This window comes from Saimiri boliviensis, chromosome 13 (assembly GCF_048565385.1).
Source record: "Saimiri boliviensis isolate mSaiBol1 chromosome 13, mSaiBol1.pri, whole genome shotgun sequence".
NCBI lineage: Eukaryota > Metazoa > Chordata > Mammalia > Primates > Cebidae > Saimiri > Saimiri boliviensis.
This window is the reverse complement of record NC_133461.1, coordinates 24,623,625-24,651,492: the sequence shown is the minus strand read 5'-3', so window position 1 is coordinate 24,651,492 and position 27,868 is coordinate 24,623,625. Positions and strand designations below refer to the sequence as shown.

Here is a 27,868-nt window from a genome sequence, read left to right as displayed (position 1 = left end):
TTCAGACCTACCCCTAGTGTTCAACTCTGCTGGACACATAAGAGGGTGATGAATAAATACCCATTAACTTAACTCGATGTGAGAAAATAACAAGGGAGGAATGTATAAAAAGCCTCAGCAGGGAGACAGGATTTATCCAAGACTTAGACATGGTATTTTGCTACTCAGTCCAGTAAAAACCTGTTAGATGTCAGATGTTGACAACATGCTCATTTTTACCATTGTTTCTACACCTCCATAATAAGCCAATACACTGTGAGTCAATGGATTTACTCTGAATTTACAATTTGGCTAATGCTATGCCCCAGAGGGACTCCAAGAGCTTTAGTAGAGCTTAACAAAAATCACTTCAGTAAAATAAAAGGAGTGATGTTACTGAGATATATCCAATAAATCACAGAGTCTATTAGCTCACATTAATTTATAATTTCAGGCACAGCGATAAAATTATTCACAATGGATACCTTTAAATTGAGTGAGAAGCCCAGGTAGCAAATTCTGAATGCAGAAAATCCTTCTAGAATAAAAACAGAAAACAGTCTCTATGGCAATAGCTTTGGGAGTTGCCTGTAACCTCACCTAATGAGCCAAAATAAAATGTTCTAAGTGTACACCAATTCAAAAGGTTAAATTGCCTAGACTCAACATTTTAAGACCTGCTGAAACACTAGCCGCAAACTTTACAGATTGACTCTCAAAGGAAAATTCAGTATTTGTTATGCATGCATCAGAGGTGAAAAGTTCAAAGGAAATTATGTATAAGTTTTTCATATATAAGGATGATAATTAACAATTCTGTTAGTTCTGTCTATGTACTTCCTCCACGTGTAGTATGTCTTTTCTTCCTCTGGTCTCTTTCATCTATAAACCTTTTTTTGGTCTCTAGCTTCTGCCCACCACAGAGTCATATTAAATTTTCAATGGACAAATATAAAACACATTTTCTCAAAGGTCTGAAGTCATCAGAAAGGGGTGGGCAGATGTGTCTGCAAATCAGTAAATTCATACATTTGGGAATGCTTAGAGGGGAGAATGAAGAGGAAAATCACGTAAAAGAAAATTTTGCTCTAAAGGTGATCCTTGTGACTAAGGGGCTGTGTCAAAAACTAGAAGCACTATTCCAAAGGGCATAGTGGTCACTCGTCAGAAGGGAAAATGGTGGGAAGGAGGCACTGCAGCAGAAAACAGCTTGGAAAGTATGGAAAATTGCTATATACTTGGTATTTGAGAAACCTCACATTGGGTAGTTTGGTGCAACGTAGCTAAATGTTTAAACCTCACAGTGGTAGAAGGAGTAATAACAAAGTGATAAAACAGTTTTCTAAGAGTAGGCATAAGAGGTGATTTTAAAAAAAAGAGAGAAAAAAAGCCATTTCCTAAGAGTAGGCATAAGAATAACTATTTGGCCAGCACTTTGGGAGGCAGAGGTGGGCAGGAGTTCAAGACCAGCCTGGACAACATGGTGAAACCCCATATCTACTAAAAATACAAAAATTAGCAGGGCATGGTGGTGGGCACCTGTAATTCCAGATACTTGGAGGCTGAGGCAGGAGAATTGCTTGAATCCAGGATACAGAGACTGCAGTGAGCCAAGATCGTGCCACTGTACTCCAGCCTGGGTGACAGAGCAAGACTTTGATCGGAACCAACCCAAATGTCCATCAATGATAGTCTGGATAAAGCAAATGTGGCACATATATACCATGGAATACTCTGCAGCCATAAAAAAGGATGAATTCATGTCCTTTGCAGGAACATGGATAAATCTGGAAACCATCATTCTCAGCAAACTGACACAAGAACAGAAAACCAAACACCACATGTTCTCACTTATAAATGTGTGTTGAACAATAAGAACACAGGACGGAGAACATCACACACCAGAACCTAGGGGGTGGGGGTTAGGGGAAGAATAGCAGGGGGTGGGGTGATTGGGGAGGGATATTAGGAGAAATACCTAATGTAGATAATGGGGCGATGGATGCAGCAAACCACCACCCTGACACGTGTACACCTATGTAACAAACCTGCATGCACAATCTGCACATGTACCCTAGAACTTAAAGGATAATACATTTTTTTAAATAAAGAAAAAAATAATAACTTTATTCACCTTTGGCAACTTTTCCTAAGTCGCCCCAGTTCATCTAAGTCACTCTGTATTATATCCAGGGAATCCAAGAAAGTGAAATTGCTATAGGGAACTGTCACCAGTGCCGTGGTCTTCCCTTGGGCAGGGGATATTCTGAAAATGGGAGTATCAGTGACTGACTAGTTCCAACATTAACATTAGAGCTTTAAAAGGGGAAAGCTTGTAAATAGAAACTGGGGAATAGATAATGACATATATGTGTTTCTATAGAAAAGGAAGAGGCATGATGACAAATGTAAAGATAGATCAGTACCTACAAATAAATACCTGTGAGGGAAGAAACAGAGAAATATGACTAAAAAAAACAACCAATTAGAACTTTTAACTCAATAAGCCACTTTTCTAGAAGGTCAAGTAAATCACTGCAACACTTAATGATTTTTTTCACATTCTGAGGAAGAGGAAAGTTTCAATATAATTTGACACATATCTGAATGTTATAATTAAGGCACTAGGCTAGGTGCCTTAAGGATGTATAGAGATTTTAAATACAAAATATATCTTGGAGGATTTTGCAACATGGCAGGGGAAATTAGACACACAGATAGATACCACTTTACAAGGGGCACACTGATTCTACAAGGTCAGTTGAGAGCTAGTTCTCTGAAACTGAGGACTTACTATGGAAAAAAAATCAGAGCTGAGAGAAACAATATATTCCTTTATATTTGAATTTCTGAATGGAAAATTCAAGCTATAAGAGGGAATGAATAAAAGGTAAATTGCAAATCTGCATTTTGAATCTATTAGAAAGATAAACTGTTAAGACTGTCAAACTAATCTTAATCCTATGCTAACTTGAAGATAATTTCTTTAGAATAATCCAAATAGACGGATTGTCTTTTATTTCAACTGTGTTTATACCTCTGTTCAATGCATTCTAAAACCACTGAGTACAATGCCAAGCATGATGGATTAACAGGTTATTAAAAATTGATTTTACTTTAAATAATGGTTTTGCATTTCAGGTTTCATTTGATAAATTTTACTCTTTTCCTTATTCACAAGTAAGAAGTATAAAATCCCCCCCTTCAATTTTTCAAAATGGAATTAAGAGTAAACAGAAGAATTTATCACCAAAAATTCTTCAATATTGATGGAGAGGAGAGAGATGTGGTTACCAACTGAGTGTACATGAATAAGCCTGCACTTCCCAACTTGTGGCCAGAAGTAAAAAGCCAGAGAGATTCTGCTTTAAGAAAAATAAGAACCCCATTGGTGAGGTTGTTACCCAATAGCAAGATTTTGGATATTTTCTATTCCAAGTTTATTTGCTCTTCCTGTAGTAAATGTGATAGAGCAATCATTTTATACCATCTGTGGTGAGAAATGCTGTAGAGTCACCACAGGGAAGAAGTGTTGCTGAGGGTAAAGCTTCCACTCAGTGTGGAAGTATATGATCTTCCTAGTATAATTGAGGTCTAATATATATGTGTTTTGAGTAAATGTATTTAAAATTAATACTCTTGTAAAAACAATAAGCAGTATTAGAATACAGTGAGGTCAAAGTCATAAATTGACTTATGCTGATAGTATCAATCGTATATTGCTCTCTAGGGATTTATTTTTAATCTGTTAATTTTATTATAAATGCAGATATGTTTCTACCAGATATTACCCACATCCCTAAAATGCAATACTCAAGTCATCACAAAGGTACCACTTGCCCCTATGAGCTTCTTACTCAAGACATATAGGCCTCTATAAGGAAATTATTGTAGTAAAATAGTTTTGTTAGAACATCTGCTAGGAAAGTCTTTTTTAAAACCAACAATGGCTAAGATGTCAGTGGCTCTTTAGTGCTGATTCATGGCACAAACTGCACAAACCACATCCATGCATGTGGGAGAAATTAGAACTGAGACATGATAATACTCCATAGTCAGCAACAGTAGTCCCAGTACCAAGAGTTCAGCTCTAACAGTGTCTAGCATTTTCAGTTTGGGATGTAAGCAATTTTTTGATTAGACTCTTAAAGGTCCAAGTAATAAATACAGTATAGGGTCCATGAATTCCCCAGTCAGTCAATATAAACTGGCCTGGAGAGAAACAAAAGTCAAGTGGGTAAGAGGCTGTTATCGTGAAATTGACTAAGGGATAATAATGGCTTTTGGAGAAGGAGGGAAGCAACTGACCATTAGAAAACTGAACTTTGCCAGTGGGTTCTCCCACACACTCTCTACTTCCGCTTTCCATGACATTTTCCCTTCTGCTCAGAATTTATCTGTTCCCCAAAATCCACAATGGTTTCCCTAAGAGACTTGATAGAGGTCGTAAGTCCCAGAGCTAAGTAAAGCTACGAAAGGCCAAGAACATCAACTGTTTGCATGAATCACTAGTTATAATGTGGGTGTTTATGAACTGACTTCATAACTACCTGTGAAAAGATAATTGGAAGAAAGATTAAGCGAAAGGAAAGGATTTGTGTAAAGTAGAAGCAGAGTTAAATAATGTCATAGTATCCATAATGTAATTTGAATATTTGTCCCCTCCAATCTCTCATGTTGAAATGTAATCCTGTGTTGGAGATGAGACTTGGTAGGAGGTGTTTGGATCATGAGGGCAGATCCCTCATGAATGGCTTAGCACCACCCCCTTGGAGATGAGAGAGTTCTCAGGAGATCCGCTTGTTTAAAAACTCTGCTGCACCTCCCTTCTCTCTCTTGCTCCCATTTTTGCTATATGATATGCCCGCTCACCTTTCAACTCCTGCCATGATTGTAAGCTGAGTCTTCCATAGGAGCAGACACTGGTACCAAACTTCCTGTACAGCCTGCAGAACTGTGAGCCAATTAAGTCTCTCAAGTTACCCAGCCTCAGGTAATCTTTTACAGTAATGCAGACTAATACAGAATGATAGGCAATGAATCACATTTTAGAATTAAGCTTAACTTTTTATTAAGTGTATGTTGAATGAATGAGTGAGCAAATGAATAAATGAGGCTATGACATCTACCAACCACCAAAAAGTTGACTTCGTCATTTCTCAGTTCTAGTAATCAGTAGCCACAGATTGTTACAGAGTGGACTTAAGAAATGAGAGCAAGCAGCACTATGAGTGAGAATGCAGCAACCAACCTCAGTCCTAAAGGCTGAAATACAATTGCCTTGACCAAGTCACAAACGTTGAGACTTGGCAAAGTCTCACAAAATCAGATTCTCAAGAAAGAAAATAATTGACATGGAGGAGGCAAGATGGCCTAACAAAACCCTCCAGCAAATGTTCCCCCTGCAGAAATACCAAATTGAACAACTTATTCACACAACAACCAAAAATCAGGAAAGGGATTTCAGTATCTTGTTTTAACATCATAACAAGGAAAGAAGCCCTAAACAGGGTAGGAAACAGCCTTGAATTACTGATTCACCTCCTGCCCATCCCCTGACAGCAGCTGTGTGTCATGGAGAGAAAGTCTGTGTGCTTTGGAGACGGAGAACACATGTATTATGGGACTTTTCTTCCTAACTCAGTGCTTCCTTGTCACAGCAGAAAGCATCACAGGGCAGAATTCAGCCTGCACGAATGGAGGGAGCTCTTAAGCCAACCCCAGCCAGAAGCGAACTGCTCAACCCAGCGGTCAGAGCCTGAGTACCGGCAAGGCTCACCACCACAGGATAAAGTACACTGGGGACCCCAATCAGCTTGAAAGGCAATCTAGGCCACAAAGACTACAATTCCTGGGCAAGTCCTGGTGCTATGCTAGGGCTGGATCCAGTGAACTTTGGGTGCACATGACCTAGTGATATATCAGCTAGGGTGGCCAAGGGACTGCTTACATCACTCCTCTGCCAACGCAAGGCAGTGCAGCTCACAGCTCATGGAGAGGCACTTTCCTTATGCTTGAGGAGGAGAGAGAAGATAGAGAGGACTCTGTCTTGCAAATTGGATACCAGTCCAGCCACAGGAGAATAGGGTATCAGGCAAAGTGCTCTATTTCAGGACCTAGCTCCCAGAAGACATATCTAGGCACCTTCTGGGCCAGAATGGAAGCTGCTGCCTTGAAGGAGGGAAGTCCTGGCAGGATTCATCACTTGCTGACCAAAGAGCCCTTGGGCCTTGAATAAACTTAAGTGGTGTACAGGCAGTACTCAACGGGCTTTGGGTGAGAACCAGGGCTAGCTGTGCTGGCTTCAGGTGTGACCCAGCACATTCCCAGCTCTGATGTCCACGGAGAGAGACTCCTGCTTTAGGAAGGAAGAGGATGAAGTAAAGTGAACCCTGTCCTGCAGCTTGGGCACCAGAATGGTCCCAGTGAAGCAAAGCACCAAGGAGGCTTCCTGGGGTCCCTAATTCTAGGCGTTGGCTTCTGGGTGGCATTTGCAGACCTACTGTGGAGGGAGAAACCCAGAACTGGCAGCATTCATCACAAGCTGATTAAAGAACCCTTGGGGCTTGAGTGAACATCAGTGGTAGTCAAGTAGTACCTGCTATGGGTTTGAGGAAGTAGGGGCCGTGAAGAGAGAATTCTTCTGTGTAAACAAAGGAGAGGGAAGGGTGAGAAAAAGGCTCAGAGGTGCAAGCTCAGCTACAAAAGAATAGAGAACCAAGTAGATTCCTTAGGTTCTCAACTCACGGCCCTGGCTCTCAGATGTTATTTCTAGACCTGCCTTGAGTTGGGGTAGAGGGAGCTCATCAAACTGAAGAGAAGGACCCAAGCCTGGCTGGATTCACTACCTGCCAACTAAGGAGCCTTGGGCCTTGAGTGAACATTGGCACTAGTCAGGCAGTGGTCACCACAGGCCTTGGGCAAAACACAGTACTATACTGGCTTTGGGTCTGGACCACAGTCCCAGTAGTGGTGGCTACAGAGGTGCTTGTGTCACTATTCCCCCAGCTCAAGGCAGCTCAGCACAGAGGGTGAGTCTGTTGTTTAGAGGAAAGTAAGGGAAGAGAACACAGCCTCTGCCTGGTAATCCAAGGAATTCTCCCAGATCTTACCCAAGAGCAAAGGTGGTACCCTGTCTAAGTCTGTAAGAGTCACAACATTACTGGGGTTGGGGTGCTCACTAATGCAGATACAGCTGCAGTGACCAAAGACTTAGATCACAGTATTCAATTCCCTTTGAATAGTTAGAAAGGCTTCCCAAGAAGGATGTGTACAAACAAGCTCAGGCTGTGAAGACTACAGTAGCCACTTACCTCTTCAATGCCCAGATAAATGACACACATCCACAAGCATCAGGAACCATCCAGAAAAATGTAACCTTACCAAATGAGCTGAATAAAACACCAAAGACCAATCTTGGAGTGACAAAGATGGGTGACATTTCAGACTGAGAATTCAAAAGAGCTGTGTTAAGAAAACGCAAAGGAATTCAAAACAACACAGTGAAAGAATTCTGCATCTTATCAGATTAATGGATTAAATTGTTTTTAAATCAAGCAGAAATTCTGGAGCTGAAAAATTCAATTGACATACTGAAGAATGTATCAGTCTCTCTAAAGCAGAATTGTTCAAGCAGAAGAAAGAATTAGTGAGCTTGAAGACTATTTGAAAACACAATAGGAAGAGACAAACAATTTTTAAAAATAAACATGCTTATGAGATCTATAAAATATCTTCAACAGGGCAAACCTAAGCATTACTGGCCTTAAGGGAAAGCAGAGAAAGATAGGTGCTGAAAATTTATTCTAAGAAATAACAGAACTTTCTAAACCAAGAGAGAGATATCAATATTCAAGTGCAAAAAGGTTACAGAACACCAAGCAGATAGAACCCAGACAAAATTACGATAAGACATTTAATAATCAAATTCCCAAAGGTAAGGATAAAGAAAGGATCCTAAAAGCAGCAAGAGAAAAATATATAAAGGAGTTCCAACACATCTGGCAGCAGACTTCTCACTACAAACATTACAGACCAGTGAAGAGTGGCATGACATATTTGAAGTGCTGAAGGAAAAATACTTTTATTCTAGAATAGTATATCCAAAAAAAAATCCTTCAAACATGCAAGAAAAATAGCTTTTGCAAACAAAAGCTGAAGGATTTCATCAAGGCCAGATCTGTCCTACAAGAAATGCTAAAGGGAGTTCTTCAATCTGAAGGAAAAGGACATTAATGAGCAACAAGACAGCATGTGAAGGTACAAAACTCACTGGTAAAAGTACACAAATACAGACTATTAAAGCACTATAATTGTGATGTGTAAACTACTCATATATGGAGTAGGAAGACTAAAAGATTAACAAGTCAAAGATAACTACAACTAAAACATAGACAGTATAGTAAGACAGAAATAACAAAAAAAGCAGAGGGCTAAAGTCACAGTGTAAAGTTTGTAATAGTTTTCTGTTTCCTAATTTGTTAGTTTTTGCAATCAGTGTTAAGTTGTCACCAGTTTAAAATCATGGGTTACGTTATTTGCAAGCCTCATAGTAACCCCAAATGAAAACACATACAGATACACAAAAAATAAATATAAATTGAAAACTTACCAGAGAAAAATTACCTTCACAAAAAGTTGGGAAGGAAAGAAGGAAGAGAAAATAATCACCAGAAAACAAAACAACAAATGGCAAGAGTAAGTATTTATAAATAACAACATAGCATGTTAAATGAACTAGCAACAGATCACTGGGTCTGTTTTTTCTTTTTTTTTTTTTTTAATCCATTCAGCTACCCCAAAAAGACAATGGAATAGCTAAATGGATTAAAGTAAGACCCAATGACCTGTTGCTTATAAAAACGTACTTCACCTATAAAGACATACATAGATTAAAAATAAAGGAATGGAAAAAGATATTTTGTGCAAAGGGAAACCAAAGATAGCAGGAGTAGCCATACTTATATCAAACAAAATAGATTTTAAAACAAAAACCTGTAAAAAGACACAAAGAATGTAATTAATGATAAAGGGGTCAATTCAGCAAGAGGATATAAAAATTTTAAATACATACTTACCCAACAGTGGAGCACCCAGATATGTATCGCAATTATTAAAGCTAAAGAGAGGGATAGATGTAAATACAAAATAGTTGGAGACTAACACCTCAATTTCAGCATTGGACAGATCTTCCAGACAGAAAACCAACAAGGAAATACTGAACTTTATCTTCACTATAGACAAAATGGACCACACACACACACACACACACACACACACACACACACACACACACAATATACGTTTTATATATATTATATAAATTATGTATTTTATACATATATATATTTCAATGGCTGTAGAATACACTTTTTTCTCCTCAGCACATGGATCATTCTCAAGGATAGATCATACTTTCAGCCACAAAACAAGTCTCAAAAACTTCAGAGAAAAACCCTGAAAGTATCTTAAGTATTTCCTCTTACCACAATGCAATAAAACTAGAAATCAGCAACAAGAGAAACTTTGGAAACTAAACACATGGAAATTAAACAACATGCTCCTGAATGAACAGGTCAATAAAGAAATTCTGGAAAATTTAAAATTTCTTCAAACAAATGAAAATGGGAACACAGCATACCAAAACCCATGGAATAAAGCAAAAGTAATACTAAGAAGTTTATAGCAATAAGTGCCTACAACAAAAAAGTAGAAAAAGTTTGAACAATGACACATCTCACAGAACAGCAAAAGCTTCTACTGAAAGAATAAAATTGAAACAAAAAATACAACAAGCAAGCTTGTTTTTGAAAAGACAAAATCAACAAACCTTTAGCCAGACTAAGAAAAAGACCCAAATAAATTAAATCAGAGATGAAAAAGGAGACATTGCAGCTGATACTGCAGAAATTAAAATGATCATTAGAACTACTATGAGAAATTATATATCAATAAATTAGAAAACCTAGAAGAAATTAATAAATTCCTAGACACATACAACTTAAAAAGATGAGCCATGAAGAAATTCAAAACCTGAATCATCCACTAACAAGTAATAGATCTAAAATTTAATAAAATCTCCCAGCAAAGAAAGCGCTAAAACCTAATGTCTTCTCTGCTGGATTTTATCAAACATTTCAAGAACTAATACCCTTCCTACTCAAACTATTCTACAAAATAGAAGAGGAGGGAATATTCCCAATCTTATTCTACAAGATCGGTTTTACCCTAATGCCAAAAACAGAAAAAGGCACATTACCAAAAAAAAAAAAAAAAAAAAAAACACTCACCACCCACAGCCAGCTTCCCTGATGAACACTGATATAAAAATTCTCAAAATACTAGCAAACTGAATTCAACAACACTTTTAAAGTTTCATTCATCATGACAAAGTTGGATTTATCCCTTGGATGCAAGGATGGTTCAACCAATGGAAAAAAAAAAATCAATGTGACACATTATATCAGCAGAAGGAAGGATAAAAGCAGTATGATCATTCCAATTGATGCTGAAAAAGCATTTGATAAAATCCAACATCCCTTTAAAATAACCCTCAAAAAAGAGGAATATACCTCAGCACAATAAAAGCCATAAACAATAGACCCATATCTGGTATCATACTGACTGGAGAAAAACTCAAAGCTTTCCTCTAACATCTATAACAAGACAAGGATGCCTACTTTCACCACTGTTATTCAACATAGCGCTAGAGGTCCCACCTAGAGCAATCAGACAAGAAAAAGAAACAAACGGCATCCAAACTGGAAAGGAAGAAGTCAATTATCCTTATTTGCAGATGATATGATCTTGTATTTGGAAAATGTAGACTCCACCAAAAAACTATTAGAACTGATAAATTCAGTAATGTTGCAGGATATAAAAATCAACATACGACATACAAAAATTGGTAATATTAAATATTTCTATATGCCAATGGTGAACAATCTGAAGAAATTAAGAAAGTAATCTTATTTATAATAGCTACAAATAAAATAAGATACCTAGGCATAAACTTAACCTAAAAAGTAAAATATTTCGACAATGAAATGATAAAACACTGAAGAAATTAAAAATGACACAAAAAAGAAATATACTCCATGTTCAGGGATTGCAAGAAATAATCATTTTTTAAATGTTCATACTACCCAAAGCAATCTATAGATTTAATGCAATCTCTATCAATGTACCAAAGGACATTCTGCACAGAAAGAAAAAATAATCCTAAAACTTAAGTGGAAGCACAAATGACCCAGAGTAGCCAAAATCATTCTGAGATTTCAAAACTGAAAGAATCACATTACCTGATTTCGAATTATACTGCAGAGCTACAGTAACCAAAACAACAACATAGCACTGGCATAAAAAAATAAATTAAAACATAAATAATCACCATAGACCAATAGAACAGAAGAGATAACCCAGAGACAAATCCATACATCTACAGTGAACTCATTTTTAAAGGTGCCAAGAACATACATCTGAGCAAGGCACTATCTTCAGTAAATGGTGCAGAAAAAAACGGATATCCATATGCAGAAGAATGAAAGTAGACTATCTTTCATCATATACAAAAATCAATCCAAAATGGACTGTACACCTAAATGGACTGGACACTTAAAATGGACACCTCCAACTGTAAGATTACTTAAAGAAAAGATTGGGGAAACAATCCAGGATATTGTTCTAGGCAAAAATGTCTTGAGTAATACCCTGAGGGCAGAGGCGATCAAAGCAAGAATGGACAAATTGGATCACATCAAGTTAAAGAGCCTCTGCACAGCAAAGGAAACAATCACAGTGAAAAGACAATCCAGAATAGGAGGAAATATTTGTAAACTGTATCAGACAAGGGATTAATATTCAGAATATATAAGCAGTTCAAACTCAACAGGAAAAAAGTCTAAATGCAATTTTAAATGGGCAAAAGAACTGAATAAATATTTCTCAAAAGAAGACATACAAATGGCAAACAGGCTTATCAAAAGATGTCCCCACATCATTGATCAGACAAATGCAAATCAAAACTACAATAAGGTATCATCTCGCTCCAGTTAAAATGGCTTTTTTCCAAATATCAGACTATAATGAAAGCTGGCAAGAAAGTGGAAAAAAGGGAACACTCATACGCTGTTGGTGGGGATGTAAACTGCTATACCCACTATGAAGTTTCCTCAAAGATCTAAAACTAGAACTACCATGTGATCCCATTGCTAAGTATATACTCGAAAGGAAATTGGTCTATCAATGAGATATCTGCATTCCCATGTGTATTGTAGTATATTACAGTAGCCAAGATTTGGAGGCAGCCCAAGCGTCCATCATTAGATGAATGGATAAAGAAAATGTGGTACATATACACAATCGAATACTATTTAGCCATTTAAAAAAATAAGACTCTGTCATGTACAACAACATGGATGGAACTGGACAGTATGTTAAATGAAAAAAGGCAAGCATAGAATGACAAATTTCATGTGTTCTCACTGATTTGTGAGAGCTAAAAATTAAAACAATTCAACTCATGGAGATAGAAAGTAGAATGTTCATTACCAGAGGCTCAGAAAGGTAGTGGCTGGTGGAGAAGAGGGAAGGGAAGTGGGGATGGTTAATTAGTACAAAAATACAATTAGATAGAATGAATAAGAGCTAGTATTTGCTAACTACCATCAACAATAATTTACTGTATGTTTTTAAATAATTCAAAGTAAATTGGAATGTTCGTAACTCAAAGAAATGGTAAATTCTTGAGGTGATGGATACCCCATTTACCCTGATGTGATCATTACACATTGTGTGCCTGTATCAAAGCATCTCATGTACGCCATAAATATACCCATGTAACCACAATTAATAAAAATTTTTAAAAGTAACTGACATCAATTATCTTTGAAAAACAAATTGTTGTGTAAATATTAATATAAAAAAGCAATTTAAACAAAGAAACTTGTCTCTTCTGCATAAAATTTAGGAAACACTGGGCTTATACGGTGGCTTAACATCAGATAACAGAAGACATCCAATTTTCTGCTGCTTATCATTAGGATATGGCTCTTATCCTCACGGTACAGGCTAGTGATTCAGCCTTATCAATGTTGCCAGCAGCAGAATCAAGGAATATGGGGGAAGAAGGGTCAAAGACATGCACCAGCTATCCTTCAAGAAATTTTCTTCAAAGCTGTCAAACAATTCTATACATGGCCATACCTAGCTACAAGGGACACTTGGGTCTTCATTCTGAGTGTCTGTGTGTCTGACCAGCAATTAGAGGCTCTGTCAACACAAAGAGACAATTTTTTACTGATAAACAACTAGCATTTCTGCCACTGTTACAATTAAAATTGTTTTAGGCCAGCACAGTGGCTCATGCCTGTAATTCCCAGCACTTTGAGAGAGGGTATTAGTCCATGTTCACACTGCTATAAAGAACTACATGAGACCCAGTAACTTCAGAAAGGAGATTTAACTTACTCACAGTTACGTATGGCTGGGAAGGCCTCAGGAAACTTACAATCATGGTGGAAAGAGAAGGGAAGGAGAAGCAAGGCACGTCTTACATGGTGTCAGGAGAGAATGTGCAAGGTGGGGGAAGTGCCAACCTTTAAACCATTAGATCTCATAAGAACTCTCATCACAGGAACAGTGTAGGAGAAATCCCTACATAAGATTTAGGTGGGGACACAGAGCCAAATCATATCAGAGGCCAAGGCAGGAGTATGTCTTGAGGCTACAAGTTTGAGACCAGCCTGGGAAACATGGTGAAACCCTATCTCTACATTTAAAAAAAAAAAAAAGTTTAGCTAGAAAATTTGTGATAAGATTCCGGGAGGAGTCTAATAGTTGTTCACTGTGTACCTTACACAAAAGCTCTGAGCCAAGAGGAGCAGAAGAAACTAAAATCAAGCCAGCACTCTTCCAATCAATGTGTTATCCTGTCCAGGGGTTGTATTCTAGCAAAAGGCCTCATCTCTGTCATTGTTCCTTGGACAGAGACCCACAAAGACAGCACGCCATGTACCCATCAGGCTGTATTCACTTTCAGAGGTTCTTTTTCTAATTCACCTACCCAGAGAGGTTCCCTTTTCCCAATTCAAAAAAAAAAAAGTATTGCCCTGACAAACTCCTCTATCTAAAAATAACTTGGATCCAAAGCAAGTTACTGTTCCATTTTACTGGTAAGCATCATCATAAAACCACAGAAAATTAACATTCTTTTCTTAACAATGTTGTGTATAAAACTTGGTGAAAAATTGTTTAGCTACAGAAAATATACTATCTACACACAGTAACAAAACATGAAGAGGGAATTCAAGAGTTTTATATCCTTGGTTTAACCTACTGAGAATTAAATACTGAGGAAGTAAAACACAGTGATTAAAGACCAACAGAGTCTAGGGCCATACCCCCAGGTTTGCATTCCATTTGTAACTTCTGGCTGTGTAACTTTGGGCAAGCTCATTTCTAGATGCTTCTGTTTCATCAGTGGTAAAAGAAATCCCTCCAATTTTCAGAGATTAAATATTTCCACATATGGAGCTTAGAGCAATAACTAGTCAATACGTGTTAAGTGCCATTTAAAACACACAACTGAACACTAAATTTGAATAATCAAGTTTTTCCAAAAAGTTGGCATTTTTAAAAGCAGAAATGGAAGAGTGAACAAAAGATATAAATAATGCTTTCCAAAGCTGTCTGCATAAAGACAATGAAAATAAAAAGTTTCAGAATATTTTTTAACTATTTTGGTTAGTTGCAGATATTTAGGGCATTAACTTGAAATGCCATGGCTTTCCAGCATTAAATTTCCTTTAATTTCAGTTTTATATCTACTAAAAAACCAGAAAACCATAAATCCAGAGAAAATATTTCTCAAAGGAGCCCAAAAGAAACTTTTAAAACCACAGCTTAACAGCCATCAAAATAAAAAGTATGTAAGCTCTTGCATCTAATAATTCATTTTTAAAAACCCTATGGTTTAATAATGTCCACCAAAATAAATAATGTCCACCAAAATAAACTGTAAGCTCTTATATATAATATTCCATTTTTATTACCCTATTCTATATAAAAGGCATGCAAAGAGGCACAAAGATATATATGAATAATTATATTTTGCTTTGCAATATTTCAAATATAAAAATGGATAGAATAGGGTAATGAACACTCATGTATTCACCTCTCAGCCATTATGAACTAATGGCCAATTTCTGGTTTAGTCCCACGTATTTGCTGTCTACACCAAGAAATATTTTAGAGCAAACCACAGACATTTCGGTTGCAACATTATTTTAATAGGTTTATTAAAGAATTGGCATACCATCAGCAACATATGTTTAAACTATATAACTTGGCAAATTTTAACACTCTATTCCTCTGAAATAATCACTACAGTGAAGATAATGAATATATCCATCACCTCCAAAAGAATCCTCCTCCTAACACTCCTTTCTCCCCAACCAACCAATCTACTATCACTTCAGATTAATTTGCATTTTCAGAGTTTTACATAAATGGCATCCTGTTATATATACACTCTGTTTTACAACACTCAGCATAATTATTTTGAGATTCATTCAGCTATTATGTAGGTCAATGCTTCATTCCTTTTTACAGAGTAATATTCCATTATCCACATATATCACAATGTCTTAAGAGACAGGGTATTTCTCTGTTACTCAGACCCAAGAGCAGGGGCAGAACTATGGCTCACTGCATCCCAAACTTCCTGGGCTGAAGCGATCCTCCTACATCAACCTCCTGAATAGCTAGGAGTATGGGTATACACCACCACAACCGGCTAATTTTTAAATTTTTTATAGACATGGGGTCTAGCTATGTTGCCTAGGCTGGTCTTGAATTCCTCCTCAGCCTCCCAAAGTGTTGTAATTATAGTTGTGAACCACTCCGCCCAGCCCCATAATGTCTTTTATCTATTCACCTATTGATTTGGACACTTGGATCACTTCCAGATTTTGGTTATTACAAGTTAAGCTGCTGTGAACATACACCTAAAATCTTTTATAGACTCACACTTTTGTTACCCTTAGGGAAATATCTACATAAGGAATGGCTGGGTCATAAGGTGGACATCAGTTTGTTTGAAAGTTCCAAGATGCTTTCTCCAAAGCAGCTGTACCTTTTATATTCATATCAGCAAGGCAGAAGAGTTTCAGTTACTCTACATCTCACAAATACTCAGTATTATGAACCTTTTTAAAAAAAAAGACATTCTAATATGTATGTGGTGGTAGCGCAACGTGGTTCGATTTTGCATTTTCCTAGTTATATATATTAAGCAACTTTTCCTGGGCTTAGCTCTCATCCACTTGTATTATTTGCTGAAATGTCTGTTGAAATCTTTTATCCATTTTTAGTAGCTTGTTTTTTAAGTTTTGAGTTTTTTATATACATTCAGGATATTACTTTTTTTAACTAGATGTATAATTTCAATGATATATTTTTCTATAATTTCTTTCAATTATATTTATATATTTTCCTATATGTTTTCCAGTTATATAATTTCCTGTATTTTCTTTCAATCTATAAAATGGATTTTCATTTTTTCCAACAGCAGCTGCTCTTAATTTTGATGAAATCTAATTTATTGAAGTTATTTTATGGATTGTGCTCTGAGTGTCTTATCTGTTTCCCTAACCTTGAGATCACAAAGGCTTTTAGAATTTCTTCTAGATATTTTACTGTTTCAGGTTTTGTTTCCTAGTATATATTCAAAGTTAACTTTTATATCTACTATAATTTTTGCATATGAATATTACTGCTGAAAATTAATTGACCACAAGTGTATGGGTCTGTGGCTGGACTGTCTTCTGTTACATTGATCTATTTCACATTATTGAGATCAACGCCACACTGCTTTGAAGTTAGATGGTACATGTCTTCAAACTTTGTTCTTTTTCAAAATTATCTTGCCTACTCTAGGTTCTTTATTCTCCGCATGAATTTTAAAATTAACTTTTTTAAAGTGCCTATTTTTATTAGGACAGCATTGAATCTGTTGATCAGTTTGGAAAAAAATCTACACCTTAAAAATATTGAGTTATTCAAACCATGAACATCTCTCTCCATTTATTTTTGGTTGTTTTTAATTTCACTGCACAATGTTTTATACTTTACAGTGTACAAGTCTTGCAGATACTGTGTCAAATTTATGCCCAAGAATTTCAGTTTTGAAACTGTTATAAGTAGTACTGTTTTGTAAGATCAATTTTTCCATTCTTTATTTCTAATATATAAAAACACAATAATTTTCTATGTTGATCTTACATTCTACAGACATGGCTGAACTCCCTGATTAGTTCCAGAAGCTTTTTGACTCCATAAGACATTCTGCTTAGATAATCATGTCAGCTGGAAAAAAGACAACTTTACCTATTTCCAAACTGAATCCATTTTCTTTCTTTTCCTTGTATTATTTCAACTAGTTTGAACCTCCAGTACAATAAGATGAGAGTGAACACCTTTGCCTTATACCTGATGTTAGAGAGAAAGCATTTAGTCCCTCACCATTAAATATTATGATAGCTATAGGTTTTCATGGAAGGTAGTAAATTTTTTTATCTCAGATATTGTAATTTTCATCTCTACGAGTTTTATTTTGGTCTTTTTTATATCTCCCATGTCTCTACTTAACATTCAGTATTTCCTTTTGCTTCTTGAACATGTGGAACTCTGTCATACCTCTTTTTAATGTCTCTGCCTACTAATTCTATCATTTTTGTTATTTGTAATTCAGTTTCAATAGACTGATTTTTTCTTAATCTTGAGTTGTATTTTCCCCGGCCTGCCTAGAATTTGATTGGATGCCAGACATTGTGAATTCTACCTTAATTAATACTAGATATTTTTCTCATCCTGCAAGTATTCTTTAAAAATGTTCTTAACATGGTTACATTACCTGGGAAGAGTCTGATCCTTTTAGGTCTTATTCGTAAATCTTATTTGTGAGGATAAGACCTGCATTTAATCTGGGGTTAATATTTTCCCACTAGTGAAACAAGATCCTTCTTAGATTTCTGATGCCTCCTTAAATATTATTTTCCTCTCTAGCTGTTGGAAACAGGCACTTTTGGCATCCAATGTAAACCCTAGGCACTATTTCCCCCAATATTCGTCAGTGGTTCTCTTCCTGTCTTGGTACATCTCCTCCCAAGTGTGCACGGATCAGTACTCAATGGAAAACTCCGAGCATCTCGGCCATCTACCCTTTTCTCTCCCACGTCTTATATTCTGCCCTGTGAACTCCAGCCACATTGATTTCCCCAGGCTTGCAAAAACAATATGGGAGACAGACAGCCTTGCCTGGCTTCCCCATTCCTTTACTAAGGCCTCGAAATTTTCCCTCAAACCATAAGCTGTTGGCAATCATAGAGCTCACCTCTTGTTTCCCATCCCTCAGGGATCACAGGCCTTTGTTGCCTTGTGTCCAATGCATCCAATGCCATTCTTTACTATATTTTGCCTGGTTCTTTATAGTTGTTCTAGGTGGGTAGGTGGACATATTCCCCCATTACTTTTCTTTGTTGAGGAACAGAAAAACAGAACAATGTTTTTTATAGCAAAACACTGGAGGCAACATAAGTATTTTTCATTAGTAACATAGATGACTTATGTTAAGGAAATGATTTGTTATCTGTCAAGTGAGTTTATTTCCAAACACAGCCTAATATCAATGTTCTCCAGTGAGACTACCAGGAACACACCTATAATTGAATGAGCTGGGTTCTTGTTGAAATAAGGAAGATAGGTAGAAAACCACAAGGCATCTCAATAGGAGAGTATTAGAAAAGATTTTAGGACTTAGGCTTGTGGAAGATTCAAAGGACATACCTCCACCCCAGACTGGATGCTGGCAGGTAGCAGAGATAGTTCCATGTTTGAGCAGTAGTAAAAAATTGTATCTAGGAAAAAGAGAAGAGAAAAGCTAAAGCTATAATTGGTAAAGAAGCATAGTCACTCATGTTTTCCAGGATAGGGAAGTGTCTGGTCTTTTGCAGCACTGGCAATGTATGTTTTATCTGTGTTTAATGGTTTTATTTTTGTCTCCATCCATCATAGTCAGAATGGCCTTGTGGGATGATGTTTCATGAAATTGTTTATGTTAAAAATGAGTATATTAAAGCTAGCTTTAAGTTTCAAGCTACTTTCCTGTTTCTCACTAGTAAGAGAACTAAAGGAAAGACTGAACTATGTAATTAGAGGATTAATGGATTCACTTTCAGGACTAAAGTCCATGCCTTCACAGACCCAGGAGTGCTGCTACTCACAGATGATGCCTACCAGAATTGTTTGGAAGTTAAAATAAAGCATCTAAATCAACTCACATGTAAGAGTTATTCCTAAGAGAAGGTTTGGTTTGCTGGACAGAAGAGCTTAATGAACATTTTACGTATGGGTACAGAACATGAGGAAAGAGAGCAGAGTACGACTGGAATGAGCATGCCTGAATGGCACTTTCCTACTGAAGCTCAAAGAACTACAGGACTCTCCTTGTGTGGCTCCAGGGAAATCTAGACTTTTCTAATGTTTCAGCCTCTCAACCTATGATATTCTCACAAGAATGCCTAATTCTTGAGTAAAAACATGTAGCTACATCCTTTTCAGTCCAGAGATACACAAGAGTGTTGGTACAGTGAAAACTAGCAACAGGACAAGACGATCAAGAGGGAGAAAATATATTACACTCCATTTTTCTAGGATTCAATGAAGGTGGAGGAACGGATATTCAGGTAAAATTTCTGAAGTCAGGTAAAATTTATAGATGGAAAATGGAATAGACAGTAAAATAAGTAAAATCCACCTTCCTAATTGTCTCAGAGGTAAAGAAAGGCAACTTTGAAACAAAAGCAACCATCCAGGTTTCATATAAGGTGATACATTCCTATGTGCCTGTGCGTCTATTTAACGTAGTCCAAGCCACCAGCATCTTGTGGCTGGATTACTGCAGTCTGTGCCTGACTGTTCTGATTCTATACTTCTCTCCCAAATTTACTTCCCAGATAGCTGAATCAGCATGAGCCTTTTCAAAGATAAATCAGAGCATGTCTCATACACTCAAAAAAGGAAGAAAACAAAATCTATCACTGGCTTTCCCAGCAACCTTAGCTGAAGCACTACAAAGTTCTTCCCACCGCCTATGTGACCTAGATCCTGGCTATTTTCCTGGCCTTTTCCCCCACCACTCTCCATTTGCTTAGTGTCTTTCCATTACAGAACACAGAACATTGTGGGGTGGGAGAAGCAGGCAGAAAACCACTAGGATCCTGGCCAACATACAATGTCATGGCATAGAACTGTCAGTAAACTACAGGTAGTAAAGATAAATAGGTTTAATGCCAATTGTCATTCAACGTGTTATGTGTTGCATCCTAGGGTTGCTGTAACAAAGTATCACAAGTTGTGTAGCTTAAAACAAAAATTTATTGTCTCACAATTCTCAAGGCCAGAAATCAAAAATCAAGGTGTTATTAGAGTCATGTTTCCTCTGAAACCCTGGACAGACTCCTTCCTTACCTCTTCCTACCTCTGGGTGGTTCCTGGGAATCCCTGGCATTCCTTGTCTTGCAGATGCAGCATCTCAGTCTCTGCCCCTGTCATAACAGCCTTTTCTTCTTGTGTCCCTAAGGAAACTAAGCATTTTTTATTGAGGAGCCACCACACTCCAGTATGATGTCATCTTACCTGACAGCATCTACAACAATCCTATTCTCATATAAGGTCACATTCTGAGGTACTTGGGGTTAAGACTGCAAGATGTATTTTGTGGGGGGACACCGTTCAACCTTTAACAGTTGGGTTGAACACAGATGTGCTGTGTATCATGTTAGGAAATAAAATGCATATGGTACTGTGTGCCACAATCAGCAGCTTTACAAACTCTGCCTTGGCTTTATCTATTTCAGTAACTCTAGCCTTTGTGCCTTTTCCAGAAGGAAACAAGTTTTCTCACTCCCAATGGTGAGTCTTGTGCTCTCTCAAACTACAGGGCCTCCCCTGCAGCCCTGTGGCTCCCTCCCACCATTTATCCAGAACTCTGCTCATGTGTCACCTCCTTAAGAGGACTTTTCAGTCTACCCTTTTTAGATAGCACCTTCTAATCACCTTCAGTTCTTGGACTCTGCTCTATTTTTCTTCAGAACCTATAGCCCTAACATTTTATAAACATGTTTACTTTTCCTTCCACTAACACATAGCATCACGTGGGCAGTAATTGTCTGCTTCCCTAGTCTTTCAAACAACATCCGCTCAAATCCATGTTGCTGAATTAGTCTATATCTATTGTGGAAATGAAGGCTAATCAAATGAGTGAAGCAAAGGCTATTGATTCTGAGGTTGCTATAGCAAAGGCCCTAGTCACTATCATTTGTGTTTGGCAGAAACTCAAAAGTAAAAGCAGAGGAGTAGGAAAGCTTTATAGTTAAAGAAGGTAAGGCTTCAGCTACACCCTGATTGGAGGCTGTTGGCATGGGGAAGCTGTAGGTAGGCCAACTAGACTTAGGGAATCCCATGGTATTGTTTAATTTTGCGTATTTGGCTTTCTCTAGTTTAGTCCTCAGTTGGAAATAGGAACAGAAATTGAGAAAGCTGTCAATTATCAATCAAATCTGGATTGTCCTAGGCTGACTATTAGAGTACTTTGTTTGGCTTTCCAGACCAGTTGCTAGAGTTAGTATCTGGCTTTCTGTAAGTCTGACACAGAAAGCGGGCTAGCTTTCTGGGATGATTAAAGTAAATAATCGGTTGGTTTCCTGAGCTTGTTGCTAAAGATTGTAGGTGGGTGTTCTATTTTTTATATGGTCTGGTCACTGTCCATTGTATATTCAGTCTCTCACTATGAAAAAAAGTTATTAAAAGCATAGCAAAAGAACTGGAAGATACTGTTAACTGGGTGGGCTGAACCTGTACTGGGGGTAGGAGATGAAGGGGGACTAAGTTTTATTTTATATACACGTGTGGTCTATTTTTTGCAGTAAGTATGTATTTTTAACTTGTAAAATTAAAGAAAACCATCAAGCAAAGGCAATTGCAAGACATATCACCTCATCTGAGGTTTACAAAATTCACTTGAGGAAACCCTTGGCTTGGTTACTAAGGCTCCTGTTATTTTATTTTTCATTTTTTGCTTCTCTGAAAAGATAAACATTGCATTTTAAAAATGTGCTAAATCCTATCTTGGAAGTTTCAGTTCTTGTAATCTGAGTGAATGTCTGGTGCACTCGTATTTTCAACTGAAACCATAAACCCAACTCTTCCATTGACATTTATTCAATGAGTACGTATTGAGTGACTAATATGTTCCAGACATGTTCTTCCCTAAAGGGAAAACGTCATGATTAAAAGAATGTAGTGAATTTAAATTGCATTAAAGTTTGATTTGAAAGTCCTGCTTCCCTAGGGACATAGCCCCATCTTGTGGAGCTTTAGAATATTTTTAGTGATGACAATGTTTACGTTGCGTTTTCACAACCACAGATGTCATGCGGGTTAACTCTCAATTGATAACAAAATTTCAGTGACCAAACTATCTCATTCCCCAGGCATTCAGCAGTGGGATCCTTTATTTATTCCAGTTTTTAACAAGGAAAAAAACATGTATAGGTCATTTCTTAAAGTTGTCTCAACACATTTGCTTTCAATGTTACTGTCAAAGAACATACCTTGCACACAGCCTCTTATGGGAGTTAATATACCGTTAAAATTGATATCAGATACAATCTGTGTATCAGATACAAGCATACATGGGTCACATCTCTGTACCTCTACTGCCCAGCTGAGGAACTGGCATATATCCAATGTTTTAGAAGAATTACAGAAGCCCCAAGGCATAACATAAATAAAAAATATTCATTTAATTCATTCATAACAGATGTATGTATAGTAGGCAAAGGTATAGTGCTTTTTAAAAATATATAAGCTCTCGATTTAGAAGAAAAAAACACACACAATGATTTAAGCCATAAATACTACATTCAGAGAAGTGCTACAGATGCTAAGTTCTGCCACGGTTCAAAAGGGTAAGAAATTATTTCCTGCTGGGATGATTAAGAAAGGTCTCACATTTGAGATTCACTGTAGAATATGCCCTAAAACCACTTGTAAGGGAATAATACTGCACATCAAGACCTCACTACAACAGATAGTTGTTCTGTTTGTAAAATCATTGTCTTCACATAAATTTATCGAATGTTCTGCTTAAAAATCTAACTCCAGGTATACCTTGGCTACCTACTGTTAGAATTAGCTTTGCTATAATAAAGGACATGAAAATCAGACCCTCACATTGATATAAAATCTAAGTTCTTTAACATAGAGCGGTCATTCAGTACATGATGTCAAGGAAGGAATGAAGTTTTGCTTACCCACAGCGGACCTCCCTGCAAGTTCTTATACCTCTGTGGTACTCACCCCCTCATACCAGGTAAGAACTGTCACAAGTATCAAATTAAAACAATACAACTCATGGAGATAGAGAGTAGAATGATGATTATTCAGAGGCTGGGAAGGGTATGGGGATAACTAAGGGGTACAAAAAAATAGAATGAGATCTATTATGATAGTACAACAGAGTAACTAGAGTCAATTTAATTGTACATTTTAAAATAACTAAGAGGGTATAATTGGATTGTTTGTAATACAAAGGATAAATGCTTGGGGTGATGGATGCCCTATTTACCATGATCAGATTATGTGTTATATGCCTGTATCAAAATATCCCATGCATCCTATAAAATATATCTACTATGTACCCACAATTTTTTTTAAAGTACCAAACATCTTTTGCTTCGGTGTCTGTACCTCAATTCATAGTTCTATCCTTTGATGGTTTGTGTGGACTTTTTTTTAAAAACTTAATAGTAATAAACATTTTTATGTAATTATTTTATACCATCCTTACATTCACTGAAGAAAGAATTATTTCTCACATATTATAAGTGAAAAAACAAAGGCCAGAGGCTGAGTTATTCAAGATCAGGTAGCTAGGAACCTTCCATCAGGATTTAAACCCATATCCATTGCTGTTTGTGCAGGCCAAAGCTCACTCAGAGACTACTTGATTTTCACAAAACTTTCCAGTTAATTGCCAATTCTGCCATTTATAAGCATAGATTAATTTGTTCTGTGATCTTAAGTCACTTCAACCCACTGTGCCTCAGTGTATTCAACTGTAATAAAGAAGAAAATTACACCTCTCTGACCTACTTCCCAATTTGATTTAAAAACAATCAGATGCAGGAGGCACAAGTATATTGCTTAAAAGCATGGACTCTGGAATTAGCTGCTTGAGTGTGTATACCACATGAGTAGCCTATTAACGGTATACCCACGAACAGGTTGTTTAACCTCTCCAAACCTCCATTGTATCATCTGCAACATGAAAATAAAGGTTCTTCCCTCCTAGGATTGTTCTGAGGATTAAACGAAACTGTTTATATAAAGTCCTTAGCAGAGGACATGGAACATGGTACTTACAAATGTTAGCTACAGTTACTAACATACACACCTTAAAGCACCAGGAAAAGAATAAGACTTTATGCAAATATGGGGTTGTTATTGTCTATTCTAAGTCAAGTTGATAGGTCCTGCCTGGCCCTGCCACAAGTTGAGTTTTCCACCCTCATTTATGTTTTACTAAACCATTCTAAAAATATCAAGTGTTTTTGGCTACTTGGGCCTCAAGTATAAGACAACAGATGAACTCACAGGAAGCCTGTGTCTGTCAGAATTCCTGCAAAAATACAACATATTCAAAGTGTTAAACTTTGATGAATGGGACTATTTACAAGGCATGGGCAGAGCTCAGGGAATCCCCAGTGACAATGAAGTACCAGGACTTGCACAGGTTGAGAGGTTTTATTCCTACTCAGCCTGAACAATGACATAGACAGTAAGTTCCCAGACCTGAAGAAAACTGGGGCCACCCAATGAGATGGTAGCCACTGATGACAGCAGATGGCCTACGGTCAATAAATACCCAGCCTCTCGTCTCTTCTTCATGCCTCCCACTGGCCAAATACAACAGGAAATCAGAGGCCAAGCCCAGAGATTTAGTCCTAGCTGGTAAACCCCTGTGAGCCAGTTCCAGATCGACCAAGGAGAATCTACTGGTGTGGGAAATAGAGAATGCCCAGCACATAGTCTTAACTGAGAACCAAACACAAAAATTTAATCAGCAAATTATATAGTAATCTCCTTTAGTAGACTGGCTAATCATATCCCTATTGTTTAAAACAAGACAGCCTGAATTATAACCCTGGCCCTACCACTTACTAGACAGGTATCCTTATCCGGGGGGCTGGTTTCCTCACCTGTAAAATTGATGTAATAGTAATACTTATCCTTGGGGTTGTAATGAGAGGTAAGCAGGTTAATATTTGTATAACAGAGTAGCGCACAGCTCTTAGTGTATAAATTGTGTTACTTTATTATCCTTTGTCCTAGGGTAAGATTACAAATGTTTGTGGAGATATGTCACACACAAGTGGATTCTTCAAGTAATAGGAAAAGGGCATGACTATACTAGTTCTATGTCACATACACAAGCAAAACATATCAACTCAAATTATACTGTGGCAGGGGGTGAACTGAATATGCAGAAATGCAACCTTAATGTCAATTCATCATCACAACTCACTGGAGAAGTATCATGTTTTGGGGTTTCCTGAACTTCAACCAGACAAGCACAGCCTGAAGACAACAAAATCAGTACTCTCAGAGGTAATCACTACAGAAGTGTCTTCTTAGGAGCCCCACCAAATGCATAAAGGTATATCAACATGTTAATATACCTTCCTTTTGAACCACCAAACGTGACATTTCCCAAATGGGCTCTAGTGTGCCATTTTCCTTTTCTTTAGACCAAAATTGTTTTATTACAAGTTTTGCAGATGGTGTCAAGGTTCCTGTCAGCAAGGCCAGATGGAATCTGAAGCTGATAAACAACAGCAGAGAAGCAGGGTTCCTACAAGAGAGCCTAGTGCTATCATCATCTGCCGTCCCAGACTGCAGACAGCTGAGGCCTCAGCAGCCATCCAATCATAGGATATCTTTCATCCAAAGATGTAAGCACATGCTGGCCAGGGGAGGTAGGGATAGAGGGTGGGGGGAGGCCCAGTGGAAGGAGAATTTTTTTTAATTAGGAGAGATAGCAGAATAATTGGGAAAAAAAAAGGAATTGCAAATGAACTCCTTAGAGAAGCAACGAGAGGATCAAACCAGCAAAATACCAACAGAAACACCAGGTGAGCTTCAAATGTACCAAATTTAACAAAAATGAGCTGAGCGTGGTGGCACGTGCCTGTGGTCCCAGCTACTCGGGAGGCTGAGGCAGAAGAATCGTTTGAACCCAGGAGGCGGAGGTTGCAGTGAGCCGAGATTGTGCCACTGCACTCCAGCCTGGTGGCAGAGCAAGACTCCGTCTCAAAAAAAGTACCAAATTTAAATCACACTAAAGTTTTCAGAACATAAAAGCACTCAATTCTATTTTCTCAAGCACATTTACCTCAGACTCCTAAATACGCCTCATCCTTTCATAATGAATGATACCTTCCTCATGTACAGCTACAAAGCACAGAAGCACTGTATTCACCAACTCCTCCCTCCTGGATGACTGTCATTTTACCAAAAAAAAAAAAAAACCTCATTTAATTAAACTTCACTGTATAACCATGAGCCTGATATAGCTTAGGGTGTTTTGCTTTGTTTTCCCGTTATCAAATCACTGCTGCCCAGAGGAAGGTCATGGATGTCCAAGGCTTGTGTTTACTTTGATTCAGGTAATGAGTATCTCAAACTTAGAGGACTCAGACTTTCCAAAGTTTTACAATCATCATCCCATTGAATTCTTACAAATGTTCTGTAAAGTAAATCGACTGATTTGTGCTGTTTCCATCTTGCCCTCAAGAAAGCCAAGGCTTAGTTTATTAAATGCTTAGAAAAATCATTATAGCTTTTTTCAGTTTAATAAAACAAAAATGTTAAGAGAAAATGTGTAAAAAATTTAAGCCAGATACTACCAAGGGGGAAGAAGTTCTCCAGCTGTCCAAGACAAGTGAAATTGACTACAAGAATATATACAGCATTGACATTTAATTGTTCGGTGAGACTATCATTTCAGCGAAATAGCCTGTCAACTGCAGCCTACCATGAATTCGTTTAACACTGAGGGACAGTGTAAGCACTTGTTAACAAAACAGGGAGAGGCACAGATGGAAACTTCTTTTGCTCAAGAGGTGACTGAATAGAGCAGAGATGAAAGCAGAGTCCGTGCCTGCTGAGAACAAGAATCTCAAAATTCTCTAGGGTGGAGTTAAAAGAAGGGCCCATGCTTAATGTGAGTTGCTGTGATTCCCTTAGAGTCCAAAGGGCTGCAATACTTTCCAAGCTGTAGTCATTAAAAAATGAAAGAGAACTGAGATAAAGGAGATGGTCTTGGAGGACAAGTCAGCGTGGTACAGGGCAATGACCTTCCACCTAAGAAGGTGAACGGGCTTGTGAATGCCTCGCAGTCCTCCCTTTTACAAGATGGGCGGATCTTTCAAGTACCCTAGCACTAAGCTAGGGCTGGTGGTCAGTTGGAAGTTGGCAAGACACTCAGTAAGTAGCTGGAGTGTGTTTCAGGAGAGAGACAGTGAGCCAAGTGGGGGAAGGCAGAAGGAGGGGACAGCTTCAGCACTACTGTTGTAGAAACAACACATGTGCCTTGCTGTGGATGAAGAGATCACCACTGAAGTGGCTTAAGCTGTCTGGCCAACACTCACCAAGTGGACTACCTACTGGCAGCTGTCTCTGTAATTTGCTGAGCACAGTACAAAACAGGAAAACGAGGGGTCCTGGTCAAGGGTGAGAAATCAATCTTCCCTTTCTTTCCATGGCTTCG

The 27,868-nt window shown here is 37.7% G+C and overlaps 1 long non-coding RNA gene across 1 annotated transcript in view; it reads right to left on the bottom strand.

Annotated features, from left to right (window-relative positions):
- The window catches only part of LOC141580775 (uncharacterized), a 352,628-nt gene extending 326,938 nt beyond the window's left edge, over nucleotides 1–25,690 (bottom strand). The window contains exon 1 of the long non-coding RNA XR_012513092.1: nucleotides 18,823–25,690. This is a non-coding gene — a long non-coding RNA (uncharacterized LOC141580775). The remainder of the gene's footprint in view (nucleotides 1–18,822) is intronic.
- Between the last annotated feature and the right edge of the window lie 2,178 nt (nucleotides 25,691–27,868).